The sequence below is a fragment of the Elgaria multicarinata genome, chromosome 7, assembly GCF_023053635.1.
Source record: "Elgaria multicarinata webbii isolate HBS135686 ecotype San Diego chromosome 7, rElgMul1.1.pri, whole genome shotgun sequence".
NCBI classification, from domain to species: domain Eukaryota; kingdom Metazoa; phylum Chordata; class Lepidosauria; order Squamata; family Anguidae; genus Elgaria; species Elgaria multicarinata.
In genome coordinates, this window is record NC_086177.1 from 76,461,049 (window position 1) to 76,477,323 (window position 16,275).

The window sequence follows — 16,275 nt, forward strand, 5'->3', positions numbered from 1 at the left end:
ACAGACGGGCGGCGGGGGGGCGATGATAATACAAAAAGGCCTAACAATGTCGCGTTGTTATGAAGACCACAAACGAGACTTCTCAGAGCGGATGGGACCCACTCCTAAATGCAGATGACTTAGCAGAGCAATCGTGTCATTTTCTGCCCTCAGCTAGCCGCTCCTAGTCTCTGTTGAGGCCAGGACTGACATTATCAAACGCGAGAATGATTTCACCACAGCAGATTCTATTTCGCCTGCTACGGGGAGATTGCAATGTTTCTCCCTTGGTTTCCAAGTATTACCACGTTTAATGGCTTTTGTGAGCATTTTATTCTGTTAAGTGGACAGCCCCTTTTGGCCTATAGATAGCAGAGTTGGTGTGAAACTGTGCTGGTTTCAGAGCTAGACCAAGACAGTCGCTTGGAGGAGGGGCTCGTTGTTTTCATTTGAATGGTCACAAAAAATTGAAGACGACATTGAAGTCTAGACTTAACCTTCTCCCACTGATATTAGCTTGTGCTTAACTTTGGCTGGATACGTGCCCTTTTTGGTGTGTCCCTTGCAAGGGATCTGAATATGAAAGTATTCTACAGAGGATTTACTCAAAAGGGGATTTAGAAGGGTCACAGTCCTAGGTAGGTTGAAGGTGGAATCCTATGCATGTTTAGACAGAAAAGAAGTCCTACTATTTCCAGCATGCCGCAGGCAGCATGAGTGGCTGGAGGGATGCTCGCTGTTGTAGGTCTCTCCCCCCCCCCACTCTAAACATACATAGGATCGCACCCTTACTCAGAAGTAAGCCACACTAAATTCAGGATTGTATGTATAGGGTGGCAGCATTTTTCTTAGAAGTTGTTCTTTAACCCAGCATTAGTATCCCACAGTCCCGGCTGATGCAAGACAAAACTGAGCTTCGCCCATTGCCCCATTACATCCTGGCTAGCTTTGGGCAGAGTCGGTCGGTGTGTGCGTGCTTTCCTTCGGCTGATCTTCGCCTGCGATGTACCTAGCTCGCTGAGCATCCCGATCTCACGCATGTTTACTCAGAAACCAATTGAGTTCGGTGATATTGACTCGTTTCTGACCAAACCTGCGAAGGATCGCGCTGCGAGCGGACTTCGACGTGTCCGAAGACAGGCACCCGGCCTCCGTCCCTAATGATTGTCATGTGACTTGCTCATAATCCTGCGTCAGAAGACCCCAAACGGAGGGTTGCAAATATTCTGCAGCAAATCTTAGTGAATTTAATGAGCCCTAATTCCAGGTAAGGGCGCGCGCAGCATCCTGCGTGGAAGTGGCAATACTCTCGTCCTAATGCAGCTGGCTGCCAGTTGCACTCCCTGGTAGCTACTTTCTGTAGCGCTGCAACCTTTGCAAACCGCCTTGAGAGCAAGTCCCGTTGAATAAAGAGGGGGTAACTTTCGAGTAAACCCGCAGTATGATATCGGATTGTCAGATAGGAAGGCACCTGCCCGGGCCCCCTAGCCCTTTAAGCTCTGAACTATGCGGGCAGGTGGCCGCTGTTCGATGCTCGAGGGAAAACTACACTCTGCACAAGCCCCGAGGCACGGTTTTTTCCTTTCATACGCCTGGCCCACCTCTGAGCTCTAGCGGTCGGAGCAAACAACTACGGCGAACACAGAGGAGATGGCTGGGCTGGGGTCAACCACAGCAACCCAGGGGTAATAACATAAAATAAAAAGGGCCCGGGCGTGCGATGCAAGGCGGCAGTAGCCTGCGGCAGCGGCGGCTAAAGCTTTCAGTTTTCCTTGAGGCTCTTGGTTACTGTTTAACATCCCCACCCACGTTTCAGTTTGTTTAGTAAATCGATCTGATGCCGCTGGGGCTCTCTGCCTTCTTGCCCCGCCGCCATTGAGCAAACTGAATCCATCCCCCTCCGGGGCATCTGTTCTAAGACGCCAGGCGAGCCAGAGGCAAGAACCGAAGCCGGCGCGGGGTACTGCGCTAGTCTGGGCAGGGGGAGGACGAGGCGCGCGGATGTTCCGCGGCCGCCGCTGAGCGGGGTCCTCGTCGCCAGCGGTCACCGGAGCGACGCCCGCTCCACTCGGCGGCAGGCAGGCAGGTAAGCTTCAGCTGGGGTGGGGTGCGAGGTGCGGCGCCTCTAGGGAGACGGAGCGGCGCGTCGCCCGGGAGAAGGGCCGCCCTGGGTGCTTCCGAGGCGGAGAGCTCGCTGCTGCTGGCGAGCCACGCGCCAAGCGGGTCTACGGCGACAGGGTGGGGAGAGCAATGGCTTCTGGGCTGGGCGTCACGTGCCTGCCTTGCCCGGGCCAGGGCCTCCCCCTGCCTTAAACGGGCTGTCGCTGTGGCCACTGCCTGAAAGGGCTTCTTCACGCGGCCTCGCTCGCTCGCTCTTTCGGCACTTGCCTATCGGGCTAATGTTTGCCTTAGAAAAGGCTTGCCTGCCCTCCGTCCCACCCACCCACGCTAATCCCATGCCTTCTAGCCGAGGCTTGTTTCCCCACCCAGTTATATTGAAGTAACTTTCTGCCGCTGTTTGCCGACGCCCGGTTCGCAAAAGCAGAAGTTTGAAAGAGAAACTCGCACGCACAGCCCTGCCCCCTCCTCCCCTATCAGGAGCCCTTTCCTTGATCTTCCCTTCCGGTGGGCGTGGTTTCTCCAGAAAGAAAACGCTTGAGTTGACTTCGGCAGGGCTCAGTCCAGATAAGCAAGGAGAGGTGTATGTGCTCATCGTTGTTGATCAAAGCACTGCAAGACAAACTACTGCTCTGAGAACTGCGAGGAGGCTGCGCCATACTTCCAGGAATTCCATATTCAAGGCGGGACCCACTATCAGGGATAGGACCTCGTGCTTATATCCACAACAGACGCAACACCTGGGACAAAATCCGCTTTCTAACAGGAGTTCTCATATTCAGGGTTCTGAGAGGCAGCCACACCACTCCGTAGAATACTCCATTACACCCCTACCTCAGTTTCTGTTTTCCTGTTCTATGTTTACTAAGTATACTCAGTCCTCACTGCGCTGTTTTAGGGTAAGGTTGTGTGGGCGTTTTCCCCTTCAGTTTTTTTTTTTAAAGAATTGTTTTCCTTCATACTTCTGCAAAGTTCAGGGTTCCACTGAAGACTGGGATACTTCTCTCTATTTTTTTGTTCAGTGCTCCATTTTGGCTCCAGTCCTCAATGTTACTGCTGGTATTTGTAAGTCACTCTGGGAGCCATTTTGGCTAAAGAGTGGGTTAAAAATGCTGTAGACTTTTTGTTTTGTTTTAAAGTATGGGATTTTCAGTGGCCAACTATGTCGACCAGCCAAGAAATTTAAAACAATCCCTACGACTCTGTGCTGCCACATGTGGTTACAGCTAGAAGCCTGCAGCCCCTAACAACCTCCTTCCCCATCACTTCTTTATGCCATCTTTCCACAAATGTCACCACAATTCAACAAGTGTGTACAATAATTAAAATAAAAGCAATAATACATAAAGCAGTAAAAGCACATTACGGTATTAAATCCAAGCCATTCAAAACAATGTACATAGCCTTCCCCCATTTTATTCCTACAACAACCCTGTGAGGTAGGTTAGGGTGTCCCAAGGTCCCCTTTATGATTGTCAAGTCATTGTGATTCATTGGCAACAGAAGTCATGCCTGGCAGTGGCTGACTTCCTATGTTGTGTGACTCTTCAAGAGGAATTGGGCAATTTTGGGTAGTCTGAGGGCAATATCCAGCCCCCCATTGCAGGCCACATACCCGCACTGCCTGAATAGACAATACTGGGCTACTTGGACTAATAATCGGACCCCATTTAAGGAAGGTTCCTATGTTCCTAGCATTATATGTTCCTGGTCCACAGTCTTCCAAATCTCCCTTCCCTATTCACTTCCCTCCTGCCTATGCTGTACAGCTATAGTAGACCTAAGCCCTGCCCAGGCATTTCAACACAGGGAGAGGCCAGCTGGAATGTGTGAGTAGCCCTGCCCCTCAATGATGGCAGGCCATGCCTGCAGCTGACAGGTAATCAGCTTTGGACTGAAGTGGTCCTCTCCTATGTTTTTCCATGGAGAATGGGAATCCTAACTGACCAGGGGTCCTGTCCCCATATTGGAAACTAACCATGTGTAGAAAGAGGTGTTTCCAGCTGACGCAGATCATGTGACACCTGGGGCATGTGGCTGGTGTGGGAGGTGTGGTTGTGACAGCCTCCATAGCCACACCACCAAGGAGAGTCCAAAAACTCTTGTAGCTGCATTGATCCGTATCGACAAACCAGTTCTAGTGGTTTTCATGTCCACCAGGGCAGGTCTTTGGTAAAGCAAATGGGTGTTCATCCCCAAGTCCTTTGCATTACAACAGGAACAACAGATTGTTGCTGGGAAAATTCATCCCCCTCCCATCCCACAACTGTGATGATTGCAGCTAAGCTCAGAGGGAATAGAGAAGTCCGAGGGGTGGTTGAGGCAGATGACATTGTCCCTGCTAATAAAAATGGCTGGCACAGCATCCCTGTGAGCCTTCGCTCCGCACTTGAGTCATTGAAGGGACAGCCCTGTGCTTTGCCACTGGCCACCTTTGTTCCTGATTATGACTGTACTTGTTCTGTGGCTCCTGCTTTCCAGCCCACCATCTTCTTTATTCCACTTCCTTTAAACATCATGTCTCTTAGGCCTTAGCTAGACCTAAGGTTTATCCCGGGAACGTCCTGAGGTCATCCCTGACCATGTAAATGACACACAGGATATCCCGGGAGCATGGAGGGACGACCCCGGGATGATCCCGGGATAAACCTTAGGTCTAGCTAAGGCCTTGGTCAGTCTGTATGTCGGGCCTGCCTTGCTCCAAAGAAGGCTCCAAAGAAGCATGGACATGTTTCTTTGGAGCCCACTGTCTTATTAGCATTTGCTTGCTGTAGTTCTCATTCTGTCCTCTGCCCTTTCCTTCCTTTTTTTAGTCCATTGACTACTTTACATTTTGATTCCACCTTTCCTCTAAGGAGCTCAGAGTACCTTGCATGGTTCTTTCCCTGGCAATGTTCTCCTCACAACTACCCTGTGAGGGAGGTTAGGTGAGTAATGGTGATTGGCCAAGTGAGCTTCATAGCTCAGTGAGCTTCATAGATGAGCAACGATTTCAACCCAGGTCCTTCAGGGTCTAGATTAGGGGTTCAGAACCTTTGGCCCATGGGCCTAATTTGCCCCACAGGGCAGCCCAATCCAGCCCATCCATTTTGGGGGGTTCCTATAGGGGGCAAGGCTTAGGCTCCAAGGCCTGCCCCCTGGAGGAAACCCCTTGTATGGCACCCCCACTATGCCCCCTAATGTCATCAGGACCATGGGGTGTGGTGCAATCCAGCCCCAAATATTTCTACACCCATTTTAGTTCAACACCTTAACCATTTCATAAAACTGGCTTTACATTAGGGCAACTTGTGGCCCTGCAGATGTTTTGTTAGGGTGACCCTATGGGAAGGAGGACAGGGCTCCTGTATCTTTAACAGTTGCATAGAAAAGGGAATTTCAGCAGGTGTCATTTGTATATATGGAGAACCTGGTGAAATTCCCTCTTCATCACAACAGTTAAAGTGCACTCTAGCTATACTAGAGTGACCAGATTTAAAAGAGGGCCGGGTGTCTGCAGCTTTAACTGTTGTGATGAAGAGGAAATTTCATCAGGTTCCCCATATATACAAATGACTCCTGCTGAAGTTCCCTTTTCAATACAACTGTTAAAGATTCAGGAGCCCTGTCCTCCTTTTCATATGGTCACCCTAGTGAAGGATCATGGGAGTTGTAGGCCAAAACACCTGGACGGGCACAGGTTGCCCAGCCCTGCTTTACGCCCTTCTTTAATAATAATAATAATGATAACAACAACAATAACAACAACCTGCCTCCCCCTTTGGATCGCCTCTCACTTTTAACCATATTGCCTCTGGACCCATTGGTCCTTCCCTTCCCTAGCTGCTATGACCAATTCCTAGTCCTCAGCCTGCTTACCAAAGCTGCTTCTGTCCCTAGAGGAGGGGGAAATTCCAGCTTTCCCAATTTTAGGAAAGGATTCTAAGTTATGTGGTGGTGGTGGTGGTGGTGGTGGTGGTGATGGAAACCTGAAGTTGTAATGCTTTCTTAGATACATTTTGCAGCACAATCCTGTGCATGACCACTCAGATGTAGGTCCTACTATGTTCATTGGGGTTTGCTCCTAGGGAAGTAGAAGTAGAATTATAGCCTTAAAATATGATTTTGCATTTCACGCAATATAAAAAAAGGAAACAACAAACCATGAAATATTCAGCTAAAGCCAGGTATGGGGAGAGTATTGTGAACATTTTATTGATCATACCATTCTCTTTTACTCCCTTTTTTATGTGTATAAAGGGAGTTAAGGTGGAAAGCACTTAAAATGCTCTTTTGTAACCTGCTCCATACTTCCCATAATTCCTCTGTCGCTCTGCAGCTTTGAGGAGGAGAAGAAGAAAAAACCCAGTTAAAAATGCTGTTTTCATTGCCTGGTACTCAATCCCCTGTCTCTTTCTTCCTGTCTCACAGATGCATGGCAGCTCTGCCTGAGGCACACCTCATACACATTAAAAAAATCAGGTGTAGGACAAGATCCCAATGCAGTTATCTTGTTCGGAATGTTGCCTTTCATTTTAGTGGCTCATAGAATTGTAGTGGGGGGTATTTCATTTCAGTCTTTCAGAATGGGGAAAGAATGAACAAAAGGCAGGATACAACCAAATAATTGGTGGTGGAGGGAAAGGAGGGGATAGCAGGACAGTGGATTGTGGCTTCCTGGGGACCCCTAGATGGCTGGATTTGGCTCCCTGGCCTGAAATCCTGCATCTCTGGTTTAGCTTATGTAGGTGACCATATGGAAAGGAGGACAGGGCTCCTGTATTTATTTATTTATTTATTTATTACATTTTCATACAGCCCAATAGCTGAAGCTCTCTTTAACAGTTGTACAGAAAAGGGAATTTCAGCAGGTGTCATTTGTAGGCATGCAGCACCTGGTGAAATTCCCTCTTCATCACAACAGCTAAAGCTGCAGGAGCCCTGCCCTCTTGACCAGATACAAAAGAAGGCAGGACTCCTGCAGCTTTAACTGTTATGATGAAGAGGGAATTTCACCAGGTGCTGCATGCCTACGAATGACACCTGCTGAAATTCTCTTTTCTATTCAACTGTTAAAGATACAGGAGCCCTGTCACCCTACTGTAGCATAGTGACTAAGACCCCCTACTCTGAAGTAAGTCCAGTTGAGTTCAGTGGAGCTTATTCCTATGTAAATAGGCATATTCCTACATAGCTTATTCCTATGTAAATGGGCATGGGATTGTATTAGGCCTAACAAATTTATGGCACAATAAATTTACCGTGCAAAGGATTGCATCCTTAGCCATGAAGCAGGAAATCCATGGTTTGAATGTTGCTTCTACCACAGTGTTTCTCAAACTGTGGGTTTGGGACATGCCGGAGGGTCTGCCAACTTTCACACCTCAAGCAAAGAGGTGTTCAAGCCTCTTTGCTTGAACGCCCTGTGCCATGGCTGCATTGCATAGCCAGGTCTGGCAGCAGGAGTTGATTAAAGAACAAAACTAATATTTTTTAATCATCATCATCATCATCAACAACAACAACAAAGAAGAAGGGGATAAAAGAGGGAAGCTGTTATAGGAGGAAGTCATTGTAAAAGCAGCAGGATGGAGGCGTGAAAGAAACTGGCAGTTTGGATAGGGTCCAGCAGTGGAGGCTGCTCCGAGTTTCAGTCTGATCACCTCTAAAGTGATCCAGACTTGACTGGTCCAGACTTGAGACCCACTGCGGACTCCCAATCTGCAACATGGGCCCCACTTTCACAATTTTCTCCATGCCCAACATGGTGGCAACAGCTTTGCTGTGACCCATCTGGACTCATCATGCAAGCCACTTTTGGGTGGTGACCCACCAGTTGAAGACCACTGCTCTAAAGGAACCCCCTAAGCTGCATCTCCAAGCTCTTTTAGAGGTCTGACTGGTTCTGACTGAAATTAAGAGCAGATTCACGACCCTACTGCCTTCGGAGCCACCAGCCTCCACTGGGGTTCAGTATCAGAGACAGTATACTTCTGTATACCACTTGCTGTGTAAAAGAAGCAAGAGATTGCTAATGTGCTCATGTGAGCTTCCCAAAGGCATTCCAGCTGGCCACCAAGGGAACAGAATTCTCAAATAGAAAGGCCTTTGGTCTGATGCAGCAGGGCTCTTGTTATGTTCTTATCTTCAAAGAAAGTCAATGGAAAGAGCAACTGTGTTTTTGCTCTTGGATGGAACTTAACAGAAAACCTGAAACTGAATACTGGAAATAAAGACAAATGCTGATTTAGAACTTGGCTCCTTTTGACCCTCAATGCAGCTAACGGATAACTTAGGCCATGGCTAAACCAGGCCTATATCCCAGGATCGTCCCAGGATCATCTCTGTACATCCAAATGACACACAGGGGATACCCGGAGCAGGCAGGGACGAGCCCTCCATTTGCCTGGGATAATCCTTAGGTCTAGCTAAGGCCACAGTGACACGATGGTGCATGTGTAAATCTAACTGTGCCTATCTACTTTCTAGGAACACCTCCTCTTTTCTTTCACGGTGTGTGCCTAATACAGTTGCATAAAACTGCAGAATTCCTAACTGCAGTTGCTGATCAGGTCTGGAACACGCTGCTTAAAAAGGCATGCCATCTTGTCTGAACAGGTAGTGCTGTGCTAAAAATGTCTTCCACATTTTTTCTCATTCAACATCTCAGAGAAATTCTCATGGGAGGGGTTCAGGGTTCTTGTGCTTACTTTATTTATGAGGTAGTTGAGTAGCCTCTGTGAGTGTCCTGTCTTTCATTGTACAATCATGCCTCCAGTGGCCTCCCAGCCTTCCTGCACTTCAGTTGAAGACCAGGGGAAGATGTCATGAAAAAACTCCTTCATGGGGCATTTTCAGATCAGGAAGTGTGGGCAGCCAGGGTGGCTGCAGAGTGATAGAGGGATCATAGAATCATAGAATAGCAGAGTTGGAAGGGGCCTACAAGGCCATCGAGTCCAACCCCCTGCTAAGTGCAGGAATCCACCCTAAAGCATCTCTGACAGATGGTTGTCCAGCTGCCTCTTGAAGGCCTCTAGTGTGGGAGGGCCCACAACCTCCCTAGGTAACTGATTCCATTGTCATACTGCTCTATATGACTAATAGAAAAATAATACCACATCACCCTTGGTCACCTCACAATGGATCATAGAGTTGGAAGAGACATTTAAGCCATTGACTCCAGCCCTTTGCTCACTGCAGGAATCCAGTTTAAAGTACCCCGGTAGATGGCTGTCCAATCTTCGTTTGAATACCTCCGGTGATGGTGGCCCCACCCCTTCCCTAGGCTATATTTCTTGGCCACCTTTCAGGACAGAAGCCCTGAATTGGTTCCGTTGTCTGACTGTTTTGAGCATTGGGAAATTTCAACTGAAATCAATCATAAAATAAGCTAAAAAATAACACCAAAAGAAATCCCAAAGCGCTCTGAGAATGAGAGAAAAACAGAAGCCTCTATCACAGGGAAATAAAACTTTTGGGAAATGAGTGGACAGATTTTGGCACAGCACTAGCTCCACCTCTTTACTAGAGCTGGGCATTACACTATTCCCTCTCACACCTACTACAGGGCTTGCAGAGAAGGAGCAGTATTATAAGCATCTGCATTAATGACAAGATGTATCCACGATTACCTTTCAGAAATGTAAAGTTGGGAGACCCTGGGGAAAGGGCAGAATGCAGAAAGACAGAGTTGCGCCAAAATTTCTCAGAATACTTTTTTTTTCCTTATAAAAGTTCTGAGATTTTTCTTATTTCTCCCCCCACCCCAAAATAGAAGGCCAATTTGCAGAATTTTCTCCACCATTTTTTGGGTGGTGGGTGGCTTCATCCCCTACCCTCACAGGAATACAATGCCCCAGAGAACAACACCAGGTATGGAGCATTGCGGAGGATGCAAAATGGGGTCCAGGATCGAAACACAGTTGTTGTTGCCACTTGCAGTGGCAGTGCAAAACCCCAAAACCCTTAGGAAAAAAGAAGCAGCTGTTCTACAGCCACTGCTGATGGTGAGCTGCACTTTTACAAACTGTTGGAGAATTTTTTCTCCCCTGGAGAATGTTGGTGAAATGGTCCCTCCAATTTCTCTGCTCACAAATAGGGTGGAGAATTTTGAGAGGCTGTTTATTAACAACTATATGGACAGTTCAAGCTCAGGTATGATTTATATCAGGTCTATGCCAAACAATATGCATCCCACACCACCAGAATTGTATACAGTTCTGTTTTCTGTTTTTTTTTTTGAAGGAACAACAGGGAGCGGATTGGGGGAGTTGTCCACTATCTGCCAGCCACATTACGTGGTACAAGTCATCCTTGCAGAGTGCTGGACCAATACAACTATCAAATATATACACTATCAAGTATATACATTAATATAAGTTGTCAAAATATCTAAATAAGTATCCAGATGAAATGCAGCAACAGCAGTAAGATCTTCCAACCATTGAATAATGTGGGTGTATCCTTCCAGGATTGAAATATGAGTCTCTTTGCAACTCTTAGGTCTCTCAAAGTCCACTTCTGTTGTCCAATCTGCTAATCTCCACATCTCCAGAATATAATTTAAAAACTCATGAATATCCACAATCATCACAGAGTTTTCAAGAACAAAAGTTATGCAGGCATCTCTCTGTCTTATTAATGGAGTTGTGAATAGTTATTGTAAATGTACATGCTTTTTTGTTTTGTATTGTTTTATGGTTGTGTTGCTGCCCCCTCATGTTGTTTTGTTTTGTTATAATTTATTTATTATTTATTATTTAAAGCATTTTTATAGCGCCGCCTCACCATTTCTGGCATTGAGGCGCTTTACAATAACATATAAAACAATTCCATTAAAACCCTCAATTATAATTGCAAATAATTACAAAAAACAACAACACCCTACCTGCAACATACTAAGATCAGTAGCAAAGCTTCTATTGATTTTAATGGATCTGGATTGCTCCCTAAGTGATGTGTCAGATGCTGTTGTATACTTTTGACCCGGCAATTCAAAGTCAAGTAGTGGCAGATAACTCTGGGACACGCTCAGTTTATATTTAGTACATGTTTGCATGTCCTTTTTAATGGGTGGTGATTAATAGTAGGGAGATACTATTGAGGATAGTGTGTATGCAAAATAAACTTGTTTGTTTTAAAAATGTGTCAAAATATATGCAAACCTGCACTTCGTTGTATTTTAAAGTATGTACAAAGAGGTCTTTGTATCTCCAAGAGCTAAAAGTGGTTTAAATTTTGTACAGAAATGGCACTTTTCTTCCTTATAGTTGCCAAGATTATGATCAGCAGCTGAAAGAATTTTAACAAGCTGATTACACATTTTTTATGTATAATTTAAGTCCCAATGAGTTGAATGGGACTTAGGTCAAGGAACGATACTTAAGATTTCAGTGTTAGACTTTGTGAAAGCAAATTACATGATTGATCTAATTTTTTGGTAGTATGAATGGTAATTTTACAGGTAGATATATAATTGTAAAGATCTGATGATGAATTTCTTTTTGACACCTTGTCTAACTGAACCAATCAGCTGAACAGAAACCTTGCCTTGCATCCCCAAAAAGTTGAAAAGCAGGTAAAGAGATTCCCGATTAAGGTGACACTAAGCATGAAATGTAAGCAGGGTTGCATATCCTGGATGTGTTATATGAAACCAGTTCTTGTTGCTGCTTGATTTATTGTTTTTGATAGCTGCATTATTTCAGTGCTTATGCAGAACCTAAATAGGAAGTAAGGAATGCTGTTCTTTTGGTGATAGATGCAACTTATCATAAACATGAAATTTATAATTTCTCTTATGAGGCTACATTCTCCTAGAAAATTATCTTGGTAACATGTTGCTGTAACTTAAGAAGCGCATATTGCACTCTCTTTATATTATATTATATTATATTATATTATATTATATTATATTAATGTTAGTTTAAAACTAAGGTTGAAATTTGATGCAGGATAAATGGGAATAAGCCCCATTGAACAATATAGGACTTAATTCTGAGTAAATACCCATAGGATTGGACAGTGAATCATTTCATCAATGTAAAGATGTAAGAGCACAGCTGAAATAATTGAGAGCATCAAAAACCCAAATTGTGCTAAATTTGGGGTCACTTTTGAGGTATTTTAAAATATGCCTCAACAGCTGGGATTGAATCAGGTTTTTCACTTTACATGTTCATATTTTTTTTCAAGTTAAATTTGGGTTGGAATAACACGTATAATGTCAAAGCTGAAATCTATCAAACTGCAAGAGCCGAGCTACATTTTCAAATCTTTTCCAATTGTCAATTTAAGTTAATTGAAAGCGAAAGGTCTCGGATCCAGGATTGGGCCATTTAAACACAAGCGTGCTGCTTTCATTTCGTAGAAGGGCAATCTCCCTCCACACACGTATTTTTAAAAGGTTCATTCATAATTCTCCCTTCACACTTCTATTGGAAATGACAGAATTCATTATTTTTGAGCTTCAAACTATTTTCCTCCAACTTGGGTGATGAATTGTATGAGATTTCCTTCACAACATGACATGGCAGCCCTTGAGATTTTAAAATACTATGGGCAAGCTGCCTGCCCTTTGTAACTCCTCAGGAGAAAGTGTGGAGGGAACTTTAGACCAGACTCCATGACTCACTACCCTGTAAGTTAACAGGGAAGGATTTCTTTGGGCCAAAACAGACATTACTTTAAATCGCTCTCTAGCAGGTAAGCCTTCTTTTGTTTTTACTCCCGAGTAGATGCAGGGTCCTGGATCCAGATCAGGGTCCTAGAATTTGGGAAGGGGGGAGAGAGATTTTAAAACCTGGATCAGGCCTGCTGACATAGGGGGAAAGATGTAGTTGCTAGACACACATTTAAAGTAACATCTGCTTTGGTTCTTAGTGGGCTTGCAACAATTTTAGGATTTTTAAAGCCTGATGTTCATTACAGCTCCGATAGCCAGCAGCCTTTGAGAGACCAGGATGCTTCCCCCATCTTCATCCTTTTGGGGGATTAACAATAACCAATTGGCTATTAACCCCACCTCCATAAATTCCTCCATAAATTCCAAATACAATAATTGGACAAGTTTTAAATCCATTTTGTAATACTTTCATTAGACCAAATCAAAGATCACCAAAATGTGCCTTATAAACATATTATACCATATGGATTATTAGAATTTTTCTTATGTCTAACATGGCTACTTTTTTAGTGGTGGTGGGGAGCCTTGTTTATGATATAGTTTTTTTTTTGTGTGTGTGTGTTTTTAAAAAAACACCCAAATTTCTCTTTGCAGACATGAACCCACCCACCCATATTGTACTTCAGACAGCAAACTTCCTGTAATATAACCAGTCTACAAACCTCTTCCTTTTAAATGCGTGTGGCCATTGTGTTACTTTTGGCATCTCTGTTAATGTTGAGTATGCCAGAACAAGAGGCAAGCTGATGTGGGGAGTCTGGAACCGGTGACACTGTGCTACAAGTAACCTTCATACATGGCAATAGGCAAAATCCAGAGAAAACTCATGTAATTTAGGTTTGCTCTTTTGAATTTTATTTAAGTTTAGTTTTTAGGTTTATTTATTTATATTCTTATCCTGCCTTTTTCCTTCTTGCAGTGAATCTAATGCACCTACATGGTCCTCCTCCTCTTGATTTTATCCTCACAGCAATCCTGTGAGTTGGTTAGGCTGAGAGTCGGTGACTGCCCCCAAATCACCCAGTGAGCTAACAACTACACCACTCTGGCAATTCCACTTTTCAGCCATCAGGCCCGAAAATGGATGCTGCTGCTTTAAAATAAACTTTGAACATCTTACTCCCTTCTCCCTTCCATCCCAACATCTTATTATCTATCTCTCTGTCACCCTTTTGTAAACAATTAAAGAAAACCCCACTATTAGCCTTGTAGCCAGGCTTGGATTAAGGCCAGCTGATGCCCTAAGCACAGCCCAATAATGGTGCCCCCTTGGCCCTTCCATTGCTTAGCTGGCAGGACATTAAGGCTCAATAAGTGCTGAAGGTGAAATAAGACATTAGAAACTCAGTTTTCTTCAAGGCCATCCCCCATGCCAGAACACACAACTATATTAAATATAAACTGTTTTTATTATATTTATTTAACACTAAATAACAGCAAGCAATATAAGCCAATTACTTACGTATAATTAGGGCAACAGAAAAAAAATTCAAATTTTCATCACTGTTTTATACATTTTTTTTTAATAAAACTGTTATAAGGGGAAAATGCAAATGCAAAAATTAATTGAAAATGATTTTTAATCTGGAATTCCTTAAAATTTTATGGCTACAGCTATGGTGCCAGTACTCTGTGGTGCCCCAAGCATGTGTTTATATTGCTTAAAGGTTAATTATAGAATCATAGAATCATAGAATAGTACAGTTGGAAAGGGGCCTAAAGGCCATTGAGTCCAACCCCCTGCTCAATGCAGGAATCCACCCTAAAGCATACCTGACAGATGGTTGTCCAGTTGCCTCTTGAATGCCTCTAGTGTGGGAGAGCCCACAACCTCCCCAGGTAACTGGTTCCATTGTCATACTGCTCTAACAGTCAGGAAGTTTTTCCTGATGTCCAGCCGGAATCTGGCTTCCTTTAACTTGAGTCCATTATTCCGTGTCCTGCACTCTGGGAGGATTGAGAAGAGATCCTGGCCCTCCTCTGTGTGACAACCTTTCACGTATTTGAAGAGTGCTATGATATCTCCCCTCAATCTTCTCTTCTCCAGACTAAACATGCCCAGTTGTTTCAGTCTTAATCCAGGGCTGCTTGTAGCTCAAGACACTATTCCACATGATTGGCAACCTTTAGAAGTTGCCGAAAGGCCGCTGTCCTTTGGAGGAGGAAAAACTGTAGAGCCTCTTCTTTACATACATAAAGTCCCACGTTCTATCCCCAACTTCTTCATCTTGGGCTAGGAAAAACTCCTGTCTGAAAACTCTGGAAAGCTGCTGTCGGTCAGTAGTGTGGCATTCCCTGCCCCAAGGTTCATGACACCATCTGTCCCTCACAAAGGTGTGTGGCACGGAAGAATGTTGTCAACTTTCAGGGATGTTGTCAACTTCAAGTCACAGCTCCCCTTCAGTACATGGAAGGCTGATTAGTGTGGTTCTTCCCCTATATATGGGGGCCAGGGAGCGGCAGTGCAAACTGGGCATTCATGTAGTGTGTCCACATCAGATGCGACATTGTATGAGTGGTGGAGTGGTGAACTTGTTTCATTCGTCCACCGTACAACATATGGTGAATGCATAAAATGCTTGGAAAGAACTGCTCATTATGGACAGAAGTTGCTCACTGATGAAAATGACTGAGGACCATTTTTCATGCTACATTGAGTCAGTGCTTACCTTTGTAGAAGCAATGCTGATTCTTCTTCAGCAAGACTTAACCTTCTATATGTTTGATAGTTCTATATTTAATAGCACCTTTCCATCTATGTACTTGGAACAGACATTAAACTAACTGTCCTGCAGTTGTCTGGACCCTCTGGGCCCCTTTTTGAAGATTGGTGTTGCATTGTCCACTTTCTCGTTCTCTGCCACAGCAATTGGCAGAGAATGCTAAGCTTAGAGATCTTTTACATATTTTTGTTAGAACACCAGCAATTTCACCTTTGAGTCTTTAAGTACTCTCTGATGGATACCATCTGGACATGGTGACTTGTTTGTTTTCAATTTGTCAATAAGATCTAGGAGAAGGGTGGGCAATGTCCATCACTCTAGGGGCCAATTTGCCAGTGGGGGCTGCACCCTGCCTCAAATTGCCATCATGCTGCTGAATTTGCCACTGAAATTTGGTGGCAGGGCAGCAGTGAAAAATATATGATTTTGCCGTTAAATAAGGCGCACAGGAACTTCACACCATGTTTTAAAGCAGAATTGTCTCTCTGATGCCTATGGGGAGCGTGCCTTGTTGAACAGTAAAATTGCTGCTTCTTTGAACGCTTCTGAATTTTGGTGACAAATTGGGGTGGGAGGGTGCTGGGTCTGCAAAAAAGAAAGAAAGAAAAGCCAGGGGAGGATTTGTGGGCCATGTGCTATCCACCCCACCCCACCCGGTCTGGAACATCATCTGTTGTTACCACCGTTTGCCTCAGTTCTTCATACTCCCCTCCTGTAGCAAAGACAGATGCAAAGAATGCATTCAGCTTCTCTGCAATCTCCTTTTCCTGGCCTTCCTGAACCTGATGTCCT

General features: G+C 44.6%; 1 protein-coding gene across 1 annotated transcript in view; it reads left to right on the forward strand.

The window, feature by feature from the left end:
• The first annotated feature begins 2,008 nt into the window (after window positions 1–2,008).
• The window catches only part of HNF4G (hepatocyte nuclear factor 4 gamma), a 78,091-nt gene continuing 63,824 nt past the window's right edge, over window positions 2,009–16,275 (forward strand). The window contains exon 1 of the mRNA XM_063130853.1: window positions 2,009–2,065. The gene's annotated coding sequence lies outside the window, so the exon portion shown is untranslated. The remainder of the gene's footprint in view (window positions 2,066–16,275) is intronic.